Here is a 6077-nt window from a genome sequence, read left to right as displayed (position 1 = left end):
CAGAACCTTCTGTGTCCACAAAGACACGCCTAGACGTAACGGGGAACTCATATGTGTCCAACTCTATTTTAAGTTGCCTATGTGACAGGCACAGCGTGTAGACAAAGAGACGGGTACGTGTGTGTGAGGGGACTCGAATTGTATAATGCCCTGATAACTGTACAAGTTGCTCTGCACATGCCTGGTAGGTACTTAGATGGTTGCTTATGAGTTCATCTTGAGCAGATTCACAACACACCTTTCCATACAATGCAAATGCAACAGATTAAAAAACTGCTTATTGGTGCTGTTGGGTGAAAATTTAAAAAAAAGACAATATTTTGAAGATATTTAGAAGGTGTAATACTTACCTTGCTATCCATCTTCATTTTGCATTATTCAGTATGCAAGTATTATGCAGTATTTAGACTCCTTCACTTTTTTCACATTGTTATTTTGCAGCTTTATGCTAAAATCATTTAAATTATTTTTTTTACCTCTTCAGTCTACTCTCAATATCCCATAATGACAAAGCAGATATGTTCTACTGGGTTCCAGTCAGGGTTCTGGCTGGGCCGCTCAAGCACATTCACAAAGTTGACCTGAAGCCAGTCCTGCATTGTCTTGGCTGTGTGCTCAGGGTCATTGTCCTGTTGGAAGGTGAACCTTTGGCCCAGTCCGAGGTCCTGAGCACTCTGGACCAGGTTTTCATTAAGGATATCTCTGTACTGTGCTCCGTTCAGCTTTCCTCAACCCTGACCAGTTTCCCTGTCCCTGCTGCTGAAAAACATTCCCACAGCATGATGCTGCCACCACCATGATGCACCGTTAGGATGTTATTGGAAAGGTGATGAGCGGTGCCTGGTTTCCTCCAGACATGACACTTAGAATTGAGGCCAAACAGTTCAATCTTGGTTTCATCAGACCAGAGAATCTGGTTTCTCACATTCTGAAAGTCCTTTAGGTGCTTTTTTTTGCAAACGTTCACTGAGGATGCTTCCGTCTGGCCTCTCTGCCATAAAGCCCAGATTGGTGGAGAGCTGCAGTGATGGTTGTCATTCTGGAAGTTTCTCCGATCTCAACACAGGATCTTCAGGACCATCAGGTTCTTTGTCACCTCTCTTACCAAAGCCCTGATTGCTAGTTTGGCCGGCGGCTAGCTCTGGGAAGAGTCCTGGGAACCTTCAGTTGAGCAGAAATTTTTTTGTAACCTTCCCCAGAATCGTGCCTTGACACAATTCTGTCTTTCAACTCTGCAGGCAGCACCCTTGAACTCATGGCTTGCTTTTTGCTCTGATATGCATTGCCAGCTGTGAGACCTTATATAGACAGGTGTGTGATTTTCCAAATCATGTCCAGTCAGTTGAGTTTACCACAGGTGGACTCCAATCAAGGCGTAGAAACATCTCAAAGATGATCAGGAGAAATGGGAGGCACCTGAACTGAATTTCAAATGTCATAGCAGAGGGTCTGAATACTTATGTCAATGTGATATTTCAGTTTTTCCTTTTTAATAAATTTGCAAAATTTCTAGAATTCTGTTGGAGTATTGAGCGTAGATTGATGAGGGGAAAAAATTAATTTAAACGATTTTAGCACAAGGCTGTAACATAACAAAATGTGAAAAAAGTGAAGGGGTCTGAATACTTTCTGAATAGACTGTATTTGTCAATTAGCACTAAACACAAAACACAAATGATGCTGATTGGAATGTCGTTATTTTTGAAGGTATTTGGTCATAAACCAGAGAATAGGACAAATTAAAGTGTTCACCTGATGATGACACTAGAGGAAAAAGTCAGGGACATGAACGTCTGTATCAATCTTCATGGCATCCAATAGTTTTCATGACATAAATGTCTACATCATGATGGAGCAAGAAGAAAAAGTCAGGAGATCACTATAGTCATTAGGATTCATCGTCTGGGGACCATAACCGTTATCCAATTTCATGACAATGCATCCAGTTTTGTTGAGACATTTTTGTCTGCATCAGCGTGGTGGACCAACCGACTCTAGCGTGACATCCTCACAAATAAGCTGCCCTGAACTGCCAGGTTTTATCATCCTCTTATGGAGGTAATTGGTAAGAGCAACTTTTGCTGCAAAATGGAATGAATCACATTTTACTCAGACCGAGGTTTTGACTTAGTTGCACCTCTTGAAATGTTTAGACGATATTATCGCAAGCTGTTGGTTACATTACCAAAAACTTATTTTCTCACTTATTCCTAGTTGTATCTAGAGCTAGACTGATAAATTGGTTGGGCCAGTGCATCGGCTGGAGGTGTATTGATATATCTGTGTACATGCCGACTGATAAGTAACAAGAAATTGCCAAAGATATGTTAAATGGCAATTAGAAACAGTTTCTCAATTACATAGTTTGCCCACCGGAGAGAACTTGAAAGTATATTTTTCAACTGATAAAACTTTGGGTGATACATTGTCATCAGCTATTTTTAACTCTCAGATGTTCAGTATTGGTTTGTCTTAGTATCTAGTCATACAAAAGTTTTGGCTTTATTTGCCTTTGTGCTTTTTAAATACTCCTCTTATGTCCCCACCCTAGAATGGAAGTGAATGGATTTTTATTTGTTCTTCTCAGAGCACTGACATTGAAATTTACTTTTGAAAAACTCTATGGCAACATGTTTTTGTTTTTTTTTTCCCCCCAGAGGCAGTGTCCTGGGTACTCAGTGCTTCAAATGCACTACAAAGGAAATTCCATTCACCTCCATTGTATTGGGGTGAAGACATAAAACTCAAAGTCAGGTATCTCAAAACCTGAGCAAATAAAACCTAAAATATCTGCATGGCTATACCACAAGAGGTAAGTAGAAAAAGGAATTTTTAAAAAAAATAATTTTGGATGAACTGACCCTGTAAGTAATGGCTTTTTTTGTTTGTTTGTTGGTAGGCAGGGAAAATCCATGTTATCATGGCCCACATTTTGTTTATTCACTTTTGTAACACACTTCTGCTTCTCTGCTCATCCTAAGACGCTGTGCAGCTTTTGGACACTTAAGACATCTATTTTTAGGGAATGTGATCCTAAATGTCACCGTTCCTCTAAGGGTGAACCTACTTAAAGAGATCAGGTTAGAGTTGAGCATGCAGTCAGTTCAACCCTCAGAAATTAAAACACCAGACAGGATTTTTAAACTCCCGAAAGGCTAGTGTTTGAAGACATTTTCAAAATAACAAATCTTTGTCAGAAGGATAGTTTCCAAATATTTTAATTTTTTTCAGCTAAAACTACTACTACTATTGTCTCCAAGTAATTATAAATACACACGAGAGTTTTGTAACATTAGATCACCAGAGGCGGATTTACATGTCTCAGGTTTGGCTGCTGTGCTGTTTGGACAGCTGTTTGGACAGTCCGTTTGGACTGCTCCATAAAAATACTTGTAAAAGAAAGAAATTTAAATTCATCGACAAATTGTGCTTTCTGACAAATACATAAATGTGCAGCCACCCATCTCAAATAATCTGACACTGATGGGTACGAGTTTCAGATTGAACATTTCCTGTGTGTGTGTTACATCTTGCCAAGGAGCCACGTGAATGTGAACTCCAAGGACAAACTTTGGACAAGCCAACATCAATGAAAAGTTCTCTGAAGAGTTTCTTTTTCATGGTCTAAAGAGATCTGACTGTTTCTCACCATGAACCGGAGAGATTTTCAGCAGCTGGACGTGTGGTTTACATGAGCAGGACAGAGCAGGGAGTCCAAGTTTCCCTGTCTCATATTACGCCTATCATTATCACCCGGATGGTCAGACACTACCAAATTACAACAGGTGCTCCCCTGTCCTGCTTCTAGTCTGGGATTTGTATGGGTAGCCTTTGGCCGCACAGACATTCCCTGTGCTTTTCAGTTTTCTAATCCATTCAAACATCATATGATAACCTGGGAGAAAAAGCAAAACATGAGTCAAATGAACATCAAAGCTGAGGATTTGTTTCACCAGAATGAAAAAAAATCTAAAAGAACCCCCTCCATTTATATGCACTCAGTTAGCAGTTTATTAGGCACTCCTAGATTATACAGTCTAATACAAGAGTCAAGTGATAAATCCTCCCGTCATGACAGTTATAATATTCAGTTTGTGTTGAAGCGGCTTCAGAGAGGTGTTGATTCAACTTGATCATCATTTTGGAGGCTACAGTTCATGGTGCTGTTGAATTGTATTGTGTGTGACAGACAGGACTTTCTATTAATTTGTTGTCCCCATTCAAATCAGTGAGGGTAGGCTAAATAACACAAACACCTCTCTGTATAATGGAGTACAGGTCAACAGCACCACCAACAGTTGCATTAGAGTGCATTAGCTTTAGCTAAGTGTACCTAATTAACTACACACTGAGTGTGTTTCCATATATAAATAGTTCAAGTTGGTGTCATAATAATGTTTGTTTGGTATTGATTGTTACTGATGTCAAGTTCACTGGTGACTCCAGATCCTCCAAGTGCATGTGGGAAGAAATCTGAAACCTCTGATCCAACAGCCAATTTGAGACTTCTGACATGAGCCAAGCTCACTGCAGCATTGTAGCAGCATAAATGTACTGTGTTGTCTGCAAGTCCCATATGTTGTTAAGCAAGTCCCATGGTGTGACTGGACAAAGATTCTCATATCAAAATACTTTAGGAAAAACGCTGGTTACAAATGCTGAATGAAATGCCAAACCAATGTCCAAAATAAATAAATCATTTTTAATTTGAATAAAATCTGAAGTTTCGACAGCAAGCTAAAATATCGCATAGCCCTGATTTAATGCAGCGGAAGTTCAGAATATTCCACAGCAGACTCACTGAGGAATGAGGCATTTGCTCGATAGTGGGGGCTTTGGTTGCAGTTTACAAGTGCAGCATGTTTACGTGTTCTGCTTGGACTGTTATCACACTTCCTGTTAGAATGATAAGGAGGAACACCCAGATCTAAAAACAGCATTAACACATAATCCTCACTGGTGACTACACATGTACAGGACCTGTTTGTCTTCAGGCACAAGTTTCATAAGACTGTTGAAATTTTATTCCACATAACAAAAGCAACTGCACGTCAAACAGATCTCACTGTATGACAGCTTATAAAAATAGAACTTGCTGACCGGTAAAAATGGTGGAAGAAATGGTGGTGTGTGTGCGTCAGCGATCACATAGGACACTGCCTTTAATAGCAGATAAAATTGTGTTCAATACCTCTTAAAGGTGAAATAAAAGCTGATTTAAAGTGAGAGATTGGCTGTAATGAGAATAAAAGACACTGCAAACATTAACATTATTAAATAGCTCTGAGTTAATAAGATATACAAATTCAAAGGGCTCACACCTACCTAGTACTGACGGTGACTGAAGCCTGATTGAAACAGTAAAATACTGAAAAAAGTGACAATATGTTTTGTTGTTGTATGTTTTTCCTTTGTTAATAAAAGGCATTATAACTTTAACATGGCTGTTCTATTCAAATTTCCCAGTAAGTCATGACAGTGTGACAGTCAGACAGCCTGCACAATACCAGGACCCTGAAGTGGCTAAATAGAATTCAACCACCATTCACTTTAATATTTACCTGTCCTTTTCTTCTCTGATATGTCAAAATGTCTCCAGATGAGAAAGGGCTATTCGGGACATTTTTAATATCGGTGAAGTAAACAGTTAAAATGATCCGAGCTTGCTATAAATCATTTTTTGTTGCACAGTTCCATGGAAATCTAAACAAAAAACATTTTGCTGTCTTTTTCAGGGAGAATGGAAACTATGCAAGATGGGTGGAATCATAAACTGTCCTCCAGTGGTAGATGCCTTCAGGAATTTTAATTGGTCTTAATTGCTCTACTGTTCCTCCCAACCAGAACGCTCACACGCAGACCAGATAGGTCCGAGCAGCTGTACTACAGACAGGACTAAAAGGTAGGTCCCTGTAATATTTTATTGGATACTCTTTAACAAAAACTGTTCTTAGAAGCTTTTTTTTCTGTTGATCAGTTATTGTATTACTGTCGACAGTGAATTTAACTCCCCTCAAGCTTGACCAACATATGAACGGCAGACAGATTACAGTGAATGATAATGAGGGTCATTTAGC

Source organism: Xiphias gladius, chromosome 18 (assembly GCF_016859285.1).
Source record: "Xiphias gladius isolate SHS-SW01 ecotype Sanya breed wild chromosome 18, ASM1685928v1, whole genome shotgun sequence".
Lineage (NCBI taxonomy): Eukaryota > Metazoa > Chordata > Actinopteri > Istiophoriformes > Xiphiidae > Xiphias > Xiphias gladius.
The sequence above is the reverse complement of the archived record's forward strand: the minus strand, read 5'-3'. Positions refer to the sequence as shown.